The sequence below is a fragment of the Phalangium opilio genome, unplaced genomic scaffold (genome assembly GCF_054372755.1).
Source record: "Phalangium opilio isolate 3A_F unplaced genomic scaffold, DU_Popi_V2 ptg000217l_1, whole genome shotgun sequence".
In the NCBI taxonomy this organism is placed as follows: Eukaryota; Metazoa; Arthropoda; class Arachnida; order Opiliones; family Phalangiidae; genus Phalangium; species Phalangium opilio.
In genome coordinates this window covers 12,447,646-12,462,673 of record NW_028324218.1, presented here as the reverse complement: position 1 = coordinate 12,462,673, position 15,028 = coordinate 12,447,646, and the positions used below count along the sequence as shown (strand labels likewise).

At 42.1% G+C, this 15,028-nt stretch overlaps 28 non-coding genes across 28 annotated transcripts; all 28 read right to left on the bottom strand.

The window, feature by feature from the left end:
* Positions 1-267: 267 nt before the first annotated feature.
* Positions 268-351, bottom strand: TRNAL-UAA (transfer RNA leucine (anticodon UAA)). Its single transcript has one exon. It is a non-coding gene; the product is annotated as a tRNA-Leu (tRNA).
* Positions 352-503: 152 nt separating this feature from the next.
* On the bottom strand, positions 504-587 carry TRNAL-UAA (transfer RNA leucine (anticodon UAA)). Its single transcript has one exon. It is a non-coding gene; the product is annotated as a tRNA-Leu (tRNA).
* A 153-nt stretch (positions 588-740) lies between these two features.
* Positions 741-824, bottom strand: TRNAL-UAA (transfer RNA leucine (anticodon UAA)). The gene has a single exon. It is a non-coding gene; the product is annotated as a tRNA-Leu (tRNA).
* Positions 825-967: 143 nt separating this feature from the next.
* On the bottom strand, positions 968-1,051 carry TRNAL-UAA (transfer RNA leucine (anticodon UAA)). The gene has a single exon. It is a non-coding gene; the product is annotated as a tRNA-Leu (tRNA).
* Positions 1,052-1,440: 389 nt separating this feature from the next.
* On the bottom strand, positions 1,441-1,524 carry TRNAL-UAA (transfer RNA leucine (anticodon UAA)). The gene has a single exon. It is a non-coding gene; the product is annotated as a tRNA-Leu (tRNA).
* Positions 1,525-1,666: 142 nt separating this feature from the next.
* Positions 1,667-1,750, bottom strand: TRNAL-UAA (transfer RNA leucine (anticodon UAA)). The gene has a single exon. It is a non-coding gene; the product is annotated as a tRNA-Leu (tRNA).
* A 5,023-nt stretch (positions 1,751-6,773) lies between these two features.
* TRNAL-UAA (transfer RNA leucine (anticodon UAA)) lies at positions 6,774-6,857 on the bottom strand. Its single transcript has one exon. It is a non-coding gene; the product is annotated as a tRNA-Leu (tRNA).
* A 152-nt stretch (positions 6,858-7,009) lies between these two features.
* Positions 7,010-7,093, bottom strand: TRNAL-UAA (transfer RNA leucine (anticodon UAA)). The gene has a single exon. It is a non-coding gene; the product is annotated as a tRNA-Leu (tRNA).
* A 1,793-nt stretch (positions 7,094-8,886) lies between these two features.
* On the bottom strand, positions 8,887-8,970 carry TRNAL-UAA (transfer RNA leucine (anticodon UAA)). Its single transcript has one exon. It is a non-coding gene; the product is annotated as a tRNA-Leu (tRNA).
* A 379-nt stretch (positions 8,971-9,349) lies between these two features.
* TRNAL-UAA (transfer RNA leucine (anticodon UAA)) lies at positions 9,350-9,433 on the bottom strand. Its single transcript has one exon. It is a non-coding gene; the product is annotated as a tRNA-Leu (tRNA).
* Positions 9,434-9,576: 143 nt separating this feature from the next.
* TRNAL-UAA (transfer RNA leucine (anticodon UAA)) lies at positions 9,577-9,660 on the bottom strand. The gene has a single exon. It is a non-coding gene; the product is annotated as a tRNA-Leu (tRNA).
* Positions 9,661-9,813: 153 nt separating this feature from the next.
* On the bottom strand, positions 9,814-9,897 carry TRNAL-UAA (transfer RNA leucine (anticodon UAA)). Its single transcript has one exon. It is a non-coding gene; the product is annotated as a tRNA-Leu (tRNA).
* A 153-nt stretch (positions 9,898-10,050) lies between these two features.
* TRNAL-UAA (transfer RNA leucine (anticodon UAA)) lies at positions 10,051-10,134 on the bottom strand. Its single transcript has one exon. It is a non-coding gene; the product is annotated as a tRNA-Leu (tRNA).
* A 143-nt stretch (positions 10,135-10,277) lies between these two features.
* TRNAL-UAA (transfer RNA leucine (anticodon UAA)) lies at positions 10,278-10,361 on the bottom strand. Its single transcript has one exon. It is a non-coding gene; the product is annotated as a tRNA-Leu (tRNA).
* Positions 10,362-10,751: 390 nt separating this feature from the next.
* TRNAL-UAA (transfer RNA leucine (anticodon UAA)) lies at positions 10,752-10,835 on the bottom strand. The gene has a single exon. It is a non-coding gene; the product is annotated as a tRNA-Leu (tRNA).
* A 152-nt stretch (positions 10,836-10,987) lies between these two features.
* Positions 10,988-11,071, bottom strand: TRNAL-UAA (transfer RNA leucine (anticodon UAA)). Its single transcript has one exon. It is a non-coding gene; the product is annotated as a tRNA-Leu (tRNA).
* Positions 11,072-11,224: 153 nt separating this feature from the next.
* Positions 11,225-11,308, bottom strand: TRNAL-UAA (transfer RNA leucine (anticodon UAA)). The gene has a single exon. It is a non-coding gene; the product is annotated as a tRNA-Leu (tRNA).
* A 143-nt stretch (positions 11,309-11,451) lies between these two features.
* On the bottom strand, positions 11,452-11,535 carry TRNAL-UAA (transfer RNA leucine (anticodon UAA)). Its single transcript has one exon. It is a non-coding gene; the product is annotated as a tRNA-Leu (tRNA).
* Positions 11,536-11,924: 389 nt separating this feature from the next.
* On the bottom strand, positions 11,925-12,008 carry TRNAL-UAA (transfer RNA leucine (anticodon UAA)). Its single transcript has one exon. It is a non-coding gene; the product is annotated as a tRNA-Leu (tRNA).
* Positions 12,009-12,150: 142 nt separating this feature from the next.
* On the bottom strand, positions 12,151-12,234 carry TRNAL-UAA (transfer RNA leucine (anticodon UAA)). Its single transcript has one exon. It is a non-coding gene; the product is annotated as a tRNA-Leu (tRNA).
* Positions 12,235-12,386: 152 nt separating this feature from the next.
* TRNAL-UAA (transfer RNA leucine (anticodon UAA)) lies at positions 12,387-12,470 on the bottom strand. The gene has a single exon. It is a non-coding gene; the product is annotated as a tRNA-Leu (tRNA).
* A 390-nt stretch (positions 12,471-12,860) lies between these two features.
* On the bottom strand, positions 12,861-12,944 carry TRNAL-UAA (transfer RNA leucine (anticodon UAA)). The gene has a single exon. It is a non-coding gene; the product is annotated as a tRNA-Leu (tRNA).
* Positions 12,945-13,096: 152 nt separating this feature from the next.
* TRNAL-UAA (transfer RNA leucine (anticodon UAA)) lies at positions 13,097-13,180 on the bottom strand. The gene has a single exon. It is a non-coding gene; the product is annotated as a tRNA-Leu (tRNA).
* Positions 13,181-13,333: 153 nt separating this feature from the next.
* TRNAL-UAA (transfer RNA leucine (anticodon UAA)) lies at positions 13,334-13,417 on the bottom strand. The gene has a single exon. It is a non-coding gene; the product is annotated as a tRNA-Leu (tRNA).
* A 143-nt stretch (positions 13,418-13,560) lies between these two features.
* Positions 13,561-13,644, bottom strand: TRNAL-UAA (transfer RNA leucine (anticodon UAA)). Its single transcript has one exon. It is a non-coding gene; the product is annotated as a tRNA-Leu (tRNA).
* A 389-nt stretch (positions 13,645-14,033) lies between these two features.
* Positions 14,034-14,117, bottom strand: TRNAL-UAA (transfer RNA leucine (anticodon UAA)). The gene has a single exon. It is a non-coding gene; the product is annotated as a tRNA-Leu (tRNA).
* A 142-nt stretch (positions 14,118-14,259) lies between these two features.
* On the bottom strand, positions 14,260-14,343 carry TRNAL-UAA (transfer RNA leucine (anticodon UAA)). The gene has a single exon. It is a non-coding gene; the product is annotated as a tRNA-Leu (tRNA).
* A 389-nt stretch (positions 14,344-14,732) lies between these two features.
* Positions 14,733-14,816, bottom strand: TRNAL-UAA (transfer RNA leucine (anticodon UAA)). Its single transcript has one exon. It is a non-coding gene; the product is annotated as a tRNA-Leu (tRNA).
* Between the last annotated feature and the right edge of the window lie 212 nt (positions 14,817-15,028).

Below are 15,028 nucleotides of genomic sequence, written 5' to 3'. Positions count from 1 at the left end.
GATATATGTTTTTAAAATGAAACAAATCGTTGTCAGAAGTGGTGCTCGAACCCACGCCCTCATTCGAGGATCAGAGCTTAAATCTGACGCCTTAGACCACTCGGCCATCCTGACACGCTCGAAAACGTTTTCCTTGAAAGTGAAGCTATAGTACAGCTCCGAAATACCTCTCGGAATTCTATGCTCCATGAAGCTACTCATTCGTTGCCATACTAGAGAAGCCTTTCCTGAGTTTGAGATATGTGTCATTAAAATGAATCAATTCGTTGCCAGAAGTGGGGTTCGAACCCACGCCCTCATACGAGGATCAGAGCTTAAATCTGACGCCTTAGACCACTCGGCCATCCTGACACGCTTTCCAACGTTTTCCTTGAAAATGAATCTATAGTATAACCTCAAAATACCTCTCAGAATTCTAAGCTCCATAAAGCTACTCACTCGTTGCCATACTAGAGAAGCCTTTCCTAAGTATGAGATATATGTTATTAAAATGAAAAATTCGTTGTCAGAAGTGGGGTTCGAACCCACGCCCTCATACGAGGATCAGAGCTTAAATCTGACGCCTTAGACCACTCGGCCATTTTGACACGCTCTTAAACGTTTTCCTTGAAAATGAAGCTATAGTACAGCTCCGAAATACCTCTCGGAATTCTTTGCTCCATAACGCTACTCACTCTTTGCCATACTAGAGAAGCCTTTCCTGAGTATGAGATATATGTTGTTAAAATGAAAAAATTCGATGTCAGAAGTGGGGTTCGAACCCACGCTCTCATACGAGGATCAGAGCTTAAATCTGACGCCTTATACCACTCGGCCATCCTGACACGCTTTCCTTGAAAATGAATCTATACTATAACCCCAAAATACCTCTCGGAATTCTAAGCTCCATAAAGCTACTCACTCGTTGCCATACTAGAGAAGCCTTTCCTGAGTATGCAATATATGTTATTAAAATGAAATATTTCGTTGTCAGAAGTGGGGTTCGAACCCACGCCCTCATACGAGGATCAGAGCTTAAATCTGACGCCTTAGACCACTCGGCCATCCTGACATGCTTTCCAACGTTTTCTTTGAAAATGAATCTATAGTATAACCTCAAAATACCTCTCAGAATTGTAAGCTCCATAAAGCCACTCCCTAGTTGCCATAATAGAGAAGCCTTTCCTGAGTATGTGATATATGTTTTTAAAATGAAACAATTCGTTGTCAGAAGTGGGGTTCGAACCCACGCCCTCATACGAGGATCAGACGTAAATCGGATGCCTTAGACCACTCGGCCATCCTGACACGCTTTCCAACGTTTTCTTTGAAAATAAATCTATAGTATAACCCCAAAATACCTCACAGAATTCTAAGCTCCATAAAGCCACTCCCTAGTTGCCATACTAGAGAAGCCTTTCCTGAGTATGTGATATATGTTTTTAAAATGAAATAATTCGTTGTCAGAAGTGGGGTTCGAACCCACGCCCTCATACGAGGATCAGAGCTTAAATCTGACGCCTTAGACCGCTCGACCATCCTGACACGCTTTCTTTGAAAATGAATCTATACTATAACCCCAAAATACCTCTCGGAATTCTAAGCTCCATAAAGCTACTCACTCGTTGCCATACTAGAGAAGCCTTTCCTGAGTATGAGATATATGTTATTAAAATGAAAAATTCGTTGTCAGAAGTGGGGTTCGAACCCACGCCCTCATACGAGGATCAGAGCTTAAATCTGACGCCTTAGACCACTCGGCCATCTTGACACGCTCTTAAATGTTTTCCTTGAAAATGAAGCTATAGTACAGCTCCGAAATACCTCTCGGAATTAATAATAATAATAATAATAATAATAAGGCTTTATTACGGATATTCCTATCAGTTGACACTGATTTACATAGGAGTCCTCTTAACTTAATCATAATTTAAATTATATAGGTTTAATTTTAAGACTAGCTTTCCGTCATTGCATTGGTATTTGTCATAAGTGTTCAAGGTTCATAGAAATGTAACCACAGACATTTTACTTTAGGTTATTGAGGTGGTTGTGTTAAAATAAATTTCTTTAGTTCTAGTTTAAAATTTTCCAACGTTTCTTGGTTTTTAAGCGCTCTGTCGATTGAGTTCCATAGCTTGGCACCGTTCACTCTGATGCTTTTCCCGCTGAAGGAATTGATTCTCACTTGGGTATTTAAGTTGATGTGTCGATTACGCGTACTGTGCTCGTGAACCGGGGTCAATGAATCCCGGAAAATATCCGAAATATAACTCGGACAGTCGTTATGATGTATTTTAAACATTAAAATTAGAGTGTGGAACATAGCGCGTTGGGCCAGGCTCAGCCAACCCAGTTCGTTCCTCGCTGCCGTTGCCGAAAAACGCCTTGGCTTGCTCAAGATTGATCTTGCACAATTATTTTGAAGAATTTGTAATTTGTTTAATGCGGATTTACTGGAGTTGTGGAAGAATATATCGGCATAGTCGAAAGTTGGCTGAACAAGTGCATTATATAGGATTATAAGTGCCTTCTGTTTCAGATTGGTTAACAGAGGCCTGATGAGCCAAATTTTTTGCTTTGCTTTATTAGTTGTTTGTTCTATGTGATGTGCCCATTTTAGTTGATCGTCGATGTGCAGTCCTAAATATTTGAAGTTTTCAACCCTTACGATTTTTGTTAAGGGTAATTCTGTAACCCTTGCAGCCTTTAGTCTTTTGGATTTGGTTGGGGCGAAAATCATGAAAGCTGATTTTTTTTCATTAAGGATTAGCCCTTTTAATAGCAAGGTCTCCTTTAATGATAATAAGTCCGATTCCAGCTCGTTTATAGTAACGTCTAGATCTACGTTGGCGCTGATGATTGCATCATCATCGGCGTATTCTATTAATTTTGTAGTCTTGAGGCACTTGTGGTTGTCACTTGTATAAAGGTTGAAGAGGAGTGGTCCTAAGACGCTTCCCTGAGGGACGCCGGCTCTTAGAGGTGCTGGGGTGGCCGTAGCACCGTTGACTGATACCATTTGGTATCTGTTAACCAGATAAGATTGGAACCAGCTCACAGTCTTAGTGTCCAGGCCTTTTTGGCCTAAAATTTCTAGAAGAGTGCCGTACTCTACACTATCAAAGGCCTTGGTCATATCGAGAAAACCCACTGCTACAAATTTGTTCGCTTCTAGGTTACTAATGATTGATTCATGTAAGTGTAATATGCAGGTTACCGTGGAATGCCCCGGCAGAAAACCGGCTTGCATTTTGTAAAAGGCTTCGGTAGAGAGACAGTAACTTAGGAGTTGCTCATGAACGCATTTTTCCGGGACTTTTGATAAGGACGGTAGGATAGAGATTCCCCTATAATTGGATGGATCAGTTGGGCTGCCGGACTTGTGTAATGGTATTATCTTTGCTTCCTTCCACCTACTTGGGAACGTGGCCGATTGGAAGGATGTGTTGATTATGTCGGTAAGAGGTTTGGCTATCAGTATCGCTAGACCCTTTATCAGTGAAACGGTTAAGCCATCGCTCCCGGCGGCTCTACTATTCGGTAAGGCTTTTAGATGCTTAAATACCGTCATTTCGTCAACGTTTTGGAAGGTACAGTGCGTCAGGTGGTTAGAGTCCTGCATCGTTAACTGTTTTGTGGATCTCACGGCTCTGTTGGCAGTGGTATTGGCGAAATGGTGGTTTAGAATTCCTGCAATGTCCGCTGGATCCTGGTAAATCTTGTCAGCTACTCGCATGGAGGTTATTGGTTGTTTCTTGGGTTTTAAGTGAGGTTTCAGGACCTTCCATATAGCGTTAATAGATCCAGGTTTACCCAAAAATTTATTGAAATAGTTGGACTTGGCTTCGGTGACCGCCTTGTTAACATCATTACGAAGCCTCCGGTATAATTGTAACAATTCCGGGTTTTTGTTACACCTTTTCTTTGTTATATCTCGGGTGTGCATAAGATGTTTCACGCTGTTGGTTAACCACGGCGGACGAGAGACGGCCATCCGTTTTCGAATGAATGGGGCGAATTTGTCTAAGTGCGTGGTTATTGCTAGTTCAAGATCTCTTACCCCTTGATCTACGTCATGGATTTTGAGGTTGTTTAGTGCCCGAGCTAGTTCTTCTATAAATTGCTCGAGATTCATGTTCCGATAGTCCCTGACATTAGTGATTGTTTTCACTGTCCTAGGGCATTTCTTTTTCCTTGTGCAGAAGATTAGATCATGGTCTGGGTTCCCGTATGGTATTACACCACTGTCAATGATCCGGTGCGGGCACGTGGTGTATATATGGTCGAGTAATGTGGAGCTAGTTGTTGTCGTTCTCGTTGGTTGTGTTATTAGTTGCTTAAAGTAGGATAGTGAATTTAGAATTGCTTTGGTCTTGGGTTCGAGGGGTTTCTTCATCAGGTCACAGTTGAAGTCGCCTGTTAGGATGATTTCCGAGTTATGCCTAGGGTCGATATGTGAAAGGAGATTCTTGAAGACACGCGCCAGTGTCTCAGAGTTCTGTAGATCAGGTGGGTAGTAGCAGACGACGATTTCCAACGGCTTTGACTTCGGTTCGTTCAGTGTACACCATATGTACTCTGATGGCAGGTCATTTTGGGGGTCCGGAATGACATTTCCACAAAGTGGTAAATTGGATTTATAGTAAACGCATACACCTCCGCCTCGTTGGTTTACTCTGTCCTTTCGGAGGAGACTGTAATTAGCGATGTTGATCACTGCGTCAGGGATATTTTGGTTGAGCCAGGTTTCTGTGACCCCAATGATGTCAAAGTTATGGGTAATGATGATGTTAATCAAGTCCGGAAGGTGTGGGATTAGGCTTTGTATATTGATATGTCCCACGCGAAGACCCTTGTGTCCCGTAGAGCCATGGTTTGGTGACTGTCAGTTCTTAAATTGGTTTTGCTTATCGGAACGTTGATCCTGTGTTTTTTTAACATGGTGATCTCTGTAGCGGCTTATTGTAATAGGATTTGGCCAGTTTTCTAGGTTCAGAATTACTGATTCGTGCTCTTCAGTACATTCCACTATGAACGCTTTATGCCATGTGTGTTTTTGGGAGATTTCTTTCACTACCACTTCATCTATGCCTAGATCGGAAAGGTGTCCCATGATGTCTGACTCACATATGTCCTTGTCGCAGTTCGATAATCGATAGGTACGCTTTGGGATGTATGCAAGCGTACAGTCCTGCGCATCTTCATTTGTCCCGAAAATCCTTTTCGTTTCCCGAGCGTTTGATTCGGACAAGCATATGCAGAAAATGCCCTTAGGCCACTTCTCGGGTAGTAAGAAATCGTCCTTATCAGAGCCCGATCGAACTACGAAACATCTGTATCGGCTCCTGGAGCTTAGGGATTTTACTGTTAGTCGTATATCAGATATTGATAGATTATTACTTTCGATGTAAGCTTGAATATCGCTTTCTGAAGCTTCGTTAGAGCAATGGCCGATAAAGTAGTCATTGAACTTCCCAGTTGTTTTGATTTTACACGCGGCGGCTCGCTCGTACGACATGGAGCCCTTCGATAATTTCACTTTCTGGTGCGTGCTTAATTTACTCGTGTACTCTGGTTTCTTACCCACAAGTTGCCCATTGCGAACCAGCAATGGTGGCTGATTCGTGGAGTATGGTCGCAAAGGTACATTGTTTATTGTTCGATTCTGTTGGCTCATGTCGACGTAGGATTTAGCAAGTGAGCCTTCTGGGCCAATTGGCGTGACGGTGGCTTCTACGACTCTCGGGACTTCTTTTCCCTCTGTATATGACTTAAGTATAGTTTCGAGTGCTTGAATGCTTTCACTGTGTACTGTCTGCATTATCTGTAGCCTTGCTGACGTCTCATCATTGATCTCAGTCCTGGTTTTATTGATTTCAGCTTGTAGTTCTTTAAAATGTTTAGTTAGAGTTAATTTTAAGCTGGCGAGTTGTTTCTTCATCTCGACTAATTCAGTTTTATCTGCTTTATGTGTAGCAGTGTTCCCACATACGCACGGCCTCGTAAGTCGGTCTCTACAGTTCTTGCAGCAATAGAATCTTTTAGCTTCCGTTGATTTTATGTTTATACATGATAGATGGTAAAATACTTGGCAAATATCGCAGGCTACCGTTAAGGCTTTACTATCCTTACGGTTATACTTGCAACCCTGATCAAGGCAGTGTCTAGGTTCACATGCGATTTCCACGTCGGTTTCTTTATCTTCGTCTGACATTTTTTAATGATAAGCAGACTATGTTAATACTATTTTTTTTTTAAATATTAGCAGTTCAAAACTTTGTTAAAATTAAAAAATCTTTAAAATTTTTAAGTATTAAAGTATTAAAATACTAAAATACTAAAATACTAATCGATCAAGGCTATTCTCGTTCCTAAGCCTTGGCAGTTACGGAGCTCGAGTATCGGTTTAGTATCATTCCATGTGATATGAGTCAAGTCGTTAACCATGGGTCGGCGGATTTTTTTTCTATGCTCCATAACGCTACTCACTCGTTGCCATACTCGAAAAGCCTTTCCTGAGTTTGAGATATATGTTTTAAAATGAAACAATTCTTTGTCAGAAGTGGGGTTCGAACCCACGCCCTCATACGAGGATCAGAGCTTAGATCGGACGCCTTAGACCACTCGGCCATCCTGACACGCTTTCCAACGTTTTCCTTGAAAATGAATCTATAATATAACCCCAAAATACCTCTCAGAATTCTAAGCTCCATAAAGCCACTCCCTAGTTGCCATACTAGAGAAGCCTTTCCTGAGTATGAGATATATGTTATTAAAATGAAATATTTCGTTGCCAGAAGTGGGGTTCGAACCCACGCCCTCATACGAGGATCAGAGCTTAAATCTGACGCCTTAGACCACTCGGCCATCCTGACACGCTTTCCAACGTTTTCCTTGAAAATGAATCTATAGTATAACCTCAAAATACCTCTCAGAATTCTAAGCTCCATAAAGCTACTCACTCGTTGCCATACTAGAGAAGCCCTTCCTAAGTATGAGATATATGTTATTAAAATGAAAAATTCGTTGTCAGAAGTGGGGTTCGAACCCACGCCCTCATACGAGGATCAGAGCTTAAATCTGACGCCTTAGACCACTCGGCCATCTTGACACGCTCTTAAAAGGTTTCCTTGAAAATGAAGCTATAGTAAACTCCGAAATACCTCTCGGAATTCTATGCTCCATAACGCTACTCACTCTTTGCCATGCTAGAGAAGCCTTTCCTGAGTATGAGATATATGTTGTTAAAATGAAAAAATTCGATGTCAGAAGTGGGGTTCGAACCCACGCTCTCATACGAGGATCAGAGCTTAAATCTGACGCCTTAGACCTCTCGGCCATCCTGGCACGCTTTCCAAATTTTTCCATGAAAATGATGCTATAGTATAACCCTAAAATACCTCTCGGAATTCAAAGCTCCATAAAGCCACTCCCTAGTTGCCATACTAGAGAAGCCTTTCCTGAGTATGAGATATATGTTTTTAAAATGAAACAAATCGTTGTCAGAAGTGGTGTTCGAACCCACGCCCTCATACGAGGATCAGAGCTTAAATCTGACGCCTTAGACCACTCGGCCATCCTGACACGCTCGAAAACGTTTTCCTTGAAAGTGAAGCTATAGTACAGCTCCGAAATACCTCTCGGAATTCTATGCTCCATGAAGCTACTCATTCGTTGCCATTCTAGAGAAGCCTTTCCTGAGTTTGAGATATGTGTCATTAAAATGAATCAATTCGTTGCCAGAACTGGGGTTCGAACCCACGCCCTCATACGAGGATCAGAGCTTAAATCTGACGCCTTAGACCACTCGGCCATCCTGACACGCTTTCCTTGAAAATGAATCTATACTATAACCCCAAAATACCTCTCGGAATTCTAAGCTCCATAAAGCTACTCACTCGTTGCCATACTAGAGAAGCCTTTCCTGAGTATGTGATATATGTTTTTAAAATGAAACAATTCGTTGTCAGAAGTGGGGTTCGAACCCACGCTCTCATACGAGGATCAGAGCTTAAATCTGACGCCTTAGACCTCTCGGCCATCCTGGCACGCTTTCCAAATTTTTCCATGAAAATGATGCTATAGTATAACCCTAAAATACCTCTCGGAATTCAAAGCTCCATAAAGCCACTCCCTAGTTGCCATACTAGAGAAGCCTTTCCTGAGTATGAGATATATGTTTTTAAAATGAAACAAATCGTTGTCAGAAGTGGTGTTCGAACCCACGCCCTCATACGAGGATCAGAGCTTAAATCTGACGCCTTAGACCACTCGGCCATCCTGACACGCTCGAAAACGTTTTCCTTGAAAGTGAAGCTATAGTACAGCTCCGAAATACCTCTCGGAATTCTATGCTCCATGAAGCTACTCATTCGTTGCCATACTAGAGAAGCCTTTCCTGAGTTTGAGATATGTGTCATTAAAATGAATCAATTCGTTGCCAGAACTGGGGTTCGAACCCACGCCCTCATACGAGGATCAGAGCTTAAATCTGACGCCTTAGACCACTCGGCCATCCTGACACGCTTTCCTTGAAAATGAATCTATACTATAACCCCAAAATACCTCTCGGAATTCTAAGCTCCATAAAGCTACTCACTCGTTGCCATACTAGAGAAGCCTTTCCTGATTATATGTGATATATGTTTTTAAAATGAAACAATTCGTTGTCAGAAGTGGGGTTCGAACCCACGCCCTCATACGAGGATCAGAGCTTAAATCGGACTCCTTAGACCACTCGGCCATCCTGACACGCTTTCCAAGGTTTTCCTTGAAAATGAATCTATAGTATAACCCCAAAATACCTCTCAGAATTCTAAGCTCCATAAAGCCACTCCCTAGTTGCCATACTAGAGAAGCCTTTCCTGAGTATGTGATATATGTTTTTAAAATGAAACAATTCGTTGTCAGAAGTGGGGTTCGAACCCACGCCCTCATACGAGGATCAGAGCTTAAATCTGACGCCTTAGACCGCTCGGCCATCCTGACACGCTTTCTTTGAAAATGAATCTATACTATAACCCCAAAATACCTCTCGGAATTCTAAGCTCCATAAAGCTACTCACTCGTTGCCATACTAGAGAAGCCTTTCCTGAGTATGAGATATATGTTATTAAAATGAAAAATTCGTTGTCAGGAGTGGGGTTCGAACCCACGCCCTCATACGAGGATCAGAGCTTAAATCTGACGACTTAGACCACTCGGCCATCTTGACACGCTCTTAAACGTTTTCCTTGAAAATGAAGCTATAGTACAGCTCCGAAATACCTCTCGGAATTCTATGCTCCATAACGCTACTCACTCTTTGCCATACTAGAGAAGCCTTTCCTGAGTATCAGATATATGTTGTTAAAATGAAAAAATTCGATGTCAGAAGTGGGGCTCGAACCCACGCCCTCATACGAGGATCAGAACTTAAATCTGACGCCTTAGACCACTCGGCCATCCTGACACGCTTTTCTTGAAAATGAATCTATACTATAACCCCAAAATACCTCTCGGAATTCTAAGCTCCATAAAGCTACTCACTCGTTGCCATACTAGAGAAGCCTTTCCTGAGTATGAGATATATGTTTTTAAAATGAAAAAATTCGTTGTCAGAAGTGGGGTTCGAACCCACGCCCTCATACGAGGATCAGAGCTTAAATCGGACGCCTTAGACCACTCGGCCATCCTGACACGCTTTCCAACGTTTTTCTTGAAAATGAATCTATAGTATAACCCCAAAATACCTCTCAGAATTCTAAGCTCCATAAAGCCACTCCCTAGTTGCCATACTAGAGAAGCCTTTCCTGAGTATGTGATATATGTTTTTAAAATGAAACAATTCGTTGTCAGAAGTGGGGTTCGAACCCACGCCCTCATATGAGGATTAGAGCTTAAATCTGATGCCTTAGACCACTCGGCCATCCTGACACACTCTTAAACGTTTTCCTTGAAAATGAAGCTATAGTACAGCTCCGAAATACCTCTCGGAATTCTATGCTCCATAACGCTACTCACTCTTTGCCATACTATAGAAGCCTTTCCTGAGTATGAGATATATGTTGTTAAAATGAAAAAATTCGATGTCAGAAGTGGGGTTCGAACCCACGCTCTCATACGAGGATCAGAGCTTAAATCTGACGCCTTATACCACTCGGCCATCCTGACACGCTTTCTTTGAAAATGAATCTATACTATAACCCCAAAATACCTCTCGGAATTCTAAGCTCCATAAAGCTACTCACTCGTTGCCATACTAGAGAAGCCTTTCCTGAGTATGCAATATATGTTATTAAAATGAAATATTTCGTTGTCAGAAGTGGGGTTCGAACCCACGCCCTCATACGAGGATCAGAGCTTAAATCTGACGCCTTAGACCACTCGGCCATCCTGACATGCTTTCCAACGTTTTCCTTGAAAATGAATCTATAGTATAACCTCAAAATACCTCTCAGAATTCTAAGCTCCATAAAGCCACTCCCTAGTTGCCATACTAGAGAAGCCTTTCCTGAGTATGAGATATATTTTTTTAAAATGAAACAAATCGTTGTCAGAAGTGGTGTTCGAACCCACGCCCTCATTCGAGGATCAGAGCTTAAATCTGACGCCTTAGACCACTCGGCCATCCTGACACGCTCGAAAACGTTTTCCTTGAAAGTGAAGCTATAGTACAGCTCCGAAATACCTCTCGGAATTCTATGCTCCATGAAGCTACTCATTCGTTGCCATACTAGAGAAGCCTTTCCTGAGTTTGAGATATGTGTCATTAAAATGAATCAATTCGTTGCCAGAAGTGGGGTTCGAACCCACGCCCTCATACGAGGATCAGAGCTTAAATCTGACGCCTTAGACCACTCGGCCATCCTGACACGCTTTCCAACGTTTTCCTTGAAAATGAATCTATAGTATAACCTCAAAATACCTCTCAGAATTCTAAGCTCCATAAAGCTACTCACTCGTTGCCATACTAGAGAAGCCTTTCCTAAGTATGAGATATATGTTATTAAAATGAAAAATTCGTTGTCAGAAGTGGGGTTCGAACCCACGCCCTCATACGAGGATCAGAGCTTAAATCTGACGCCTTAGACCACTCGGCCATCTTGACACGCTCTTAAACGTTTTCCTTGAAAATGAAGCTATAGTACAGCTCCGAAATACCTCTCGGAATTCTTTGCTCCATAACGCTACTCACTCTTTGCCATACTAGAGAAGCCTTTCCTGAGTATGAGATATATGTTGTTAAAATGAAAAAATTCGATGTCAGAAGTGGGGTTCGAACCCACGCTCTCATACGAGGATCAGAGCTTAAATCTGACGCCTTATACCACTCGGCCATCCTGACACGCTTTCCTTGAAAATGAATCTATACTATAACCCCAAAATACCTCTCGGAATTCTAAGCTCCATAAAGCTACTCACTCGTTGCCAAACTAGAGAAGCCTTTCCTGAGTATGCAATATATGTTATTAAAATGAAATATTTCGTTGTCAGAAGTGGGGTTCGAACCCACGCCCTCATACGAGGATCAGAGCTTAAATCTGACGCCTTAGACCACTCGGCCATCCTGACATGCTTTCCAACGTTTTCCTTGAAAATGAATCTATAGTATAACCTCAAAATACCTCTCAGAATTCTAAGCTCCATAAAGCCACTCCCTAGTTGCCATAATAGAGAAGCCTTTCCTGAGTATGTGATATATGTTTTTAAAATGAAACAATTCGTTGTCAGAAGTGGGGTTCGAACCCACGCCCTCATACGAGGATCAGACGTAAATCGGATGCCTTAGACCACTCGGCCATCCTGACACGCTTTCCAACGTTTTCCTTGAAAATGAATCTATAGTATAACCCCAAAATACCTCTTAGAATTCTAAGCTCCATAAAGCCACTCCCTAGTTGCCATACTAGAGAAGCCTTTCCTGAGTATGTGATATATGTTTTTAAAATGAAATAATTCGTTGTCAGAAGTGGGGTTCGAACCCACGCCCTCATACGAGGATCAGAGCTTAAATCTGACGCCTTAGACCGCTCGACCATCCTGACACGCTTTCTTTGAAAATGAATCTATACTATAACCCCAAAATACCTCTCGGAATTCTAAGCTCCATAAAGCTACTCACTCGTTGCCATACTAGAGAAGCCTTTCCTGAGTATGAGATATATGTTATTAAAATGAAAAATTCGTTGTCAGAAGTGGGGTTCGAACCCACGCCCTCATACGAGGATCAGAGCTTAAATCTGACGCCTTAGACCACTCGGCCATCTTGACACGCTCTTAAATGTTTTCCTTGAAAATGAAGCTATAGTACAGCTCCGAAATACCTCTCGGAATTCTATGCTCCATAACGCTACTCACTCGTTGCCATACTCGAAAAGCCTTTCCTGAGTTTGAGATATATGTTTTAAAATGAAACATTTCTTTGTCAGAAGTGGGGTTCGAACCCACGCCCTCATACGAGGATCAGAGCTTAAATCGGACGCCTTAGACCACTCGGCCATCCTGACACGCTTTCCAACGTTTTCCTTGAAAATGAATCTATAGTATAACCTCAAAATACCTCTCAGAATTCTAAGCTCCATAAAGCCACTCCCTAGTTGCCATACTAGAGAAGCCTTTCCTGAGTATGAGATATATTTTTTTAAAATGAAACAAATCGTTGTCAGAAGTGGTGTTCGAACCCACGCCCTCATTCGAGGATCAGAGCTTAAATCTGACGCCTTAGACCACTCGGCCATCCTGACACGCTCGAAAACGTTTTCCTTGAAAGTGAAGCTATAGTACAGCTCCGAAATACCTCTCGGAATTCTATGCTCCATGAAGCTACTCATTCGTTGCCATACTAGAGAAGCCTTTCCTGAGTTTGAGATATGTGTCATTAAAATGAATCAATTCGTTGCCAGAAGTGGGGTTCGAACCCACGCCCTCATACGAGGATCAGAGCTTAAATCTGACGCCTTAGACCACTCGGCCATCCTGACACGCTTTCCAACGTTTTCCTTGAAAATGAATCTATAGTATAACCTCAAAATACCTCTCAGAATTCTAAGCTCCATAAAGCTACTCACTCGTTGCCATACTAGAGAAGCCTTTCCTAAGTATGAGATATATGTTATTAAAATGAAAAATTCGTTGTCAGAAGTGGGGTTCGAACCCACGCCCTCATACGAGGATCAGAGCTTAAATCTGACGCCTTAGACCACTCGGCCATCTTGACACGCTCTTAAACGTTTTCCTTGAAAATGAAGCTATAGTACAGCTCCGAAATACCTCTCGGAATTCTTTGCTCCATAACGCTACTCACTCTTTGCCATACTAGAGAAGCCTTTCCTGAGTATGAGATATATGTTGTTAAAATGAAAAAATTCGATGTCAGAAGTGGGGTTCGAACCCACGCTCTCATACGAGGATCAGAGCTTAAATCTGACGCCTTATACCACTCGGCCATCCTGACACGCTTTCCTTGAAAATGAATCTATACTATAACCCCAAAATACCTCTCGGAATTCTAAGCTCCATAAAGCTACTCACTCGTTGCCAAACTAGAGAAGCCTTTCCTGAGTATGCAATATATGTTATTAAAATGAAATATTTCGTTGTCAGAAGTGGGGTTCGAACCCACGCCCTCATACGAGGATCAGAGCTTAAATCTGACGCCTTAGACCACTCGGCCATCCTGACATGCTTTCCAACGTTTTCCTTGAAAATGAATCTATAGTATAACCTCAAAATACCTCTCAGAATTCTAAGCTCCATAAAGCCACTCCCTAGTTGCCATAATAGAGAAGCCTTTCCTGAGTATGTGATATATGTTTTTAAAATGAAACAATTCGTTGTCAGAAGTGGGGTTCGAACCCACGCCCTCATACGAGGATCAGACGTAAATCGGATGCCTTAGACCACTCGGCCATCCTGACACGCTTTCCAACGTTTTCCTTGAAAATGAATCTATAGTATAACCCCAAAATACCTCTTAGAATTCTAAGCTCCATAAAGCCACTCCCTAGTTGCCATACTAGAGAAGCCTTTCCTGAGTATGTGATATATGTTTTTAAAATGAAATAATTCGTTGTCAGAAGTGGGGTTCGAACCCACGCCCTCATACGAGGATCAGAGCTTAAATCTGACGCCTTAGACCGCTCGACCATCCTGACACGCTTTCTTTGAAAATGAATCTATACTATAACCCCAAAATACCTCTCGGAATTCTAAGCTCCATAAAGCTACTCACTCGTTGCCATACTAGAGAAGCCTTTCCTGAGTATGAGATATATGTTATTAAAATGAAAAATTCGTTGTCAGAAGTGGGGTTCGAACCCACGCCCTCATACGAGGATCAGAGCTTAAATCTGACGCCTTAGACCACTCGGCCATCTTGACACGCTCTTAAATGTTTTCCTTGAAAATGAAGCTATAGTACAGCTCCGAAATACCTCTCGGAATTCTATGCTCCATAACGCTACTCACTCGTTGCCATACTCGAAAAGCCTTTCCTGAGTTTGAGATATATGTTTTAAAATGAAACATTTCTTTGTCAGAAGTGGGGTTCGAACCCACGCCCTCATACGAGGATCAGAGCTTAAATCGGACGCCTTAGACCACTCGGCCATCCTTACACGCTTTCCAACGTTTTCCTTGAAAATGAATCTATAATATAACCCCAAAATACCTCTCAGAATTCTAAGCTCCATAAAGCCACTCCCTAGTTGCCATACTAGAGAAGCCTTTCCTGAGTATGAGATATATGTTATTAAAATGAAATATTTCGTTGCCAGAAGTGGGGTTCGAACCCACGCCCTCATACGAGGATCAGAGCTTAAATCTGACGCCTTAGACCACTCGGCCATCCTGACACGCTTTCCAACGTTTTCCTTGAAAATGAATCTATAGTATAACCTCAAAATACCTCTCAGAATTCTAAGCTCCATAAAGCTACTCACTCGTTGCCATACTAGAGAAGCCCTTCCTAAGTATGAGATATATGTTATTAAAATGAAAAATTCGTTGTCAGAAGTGGGGTTCGAACCCACGCCCTCATACGATGATCAGAGCTTAAATCTGACGC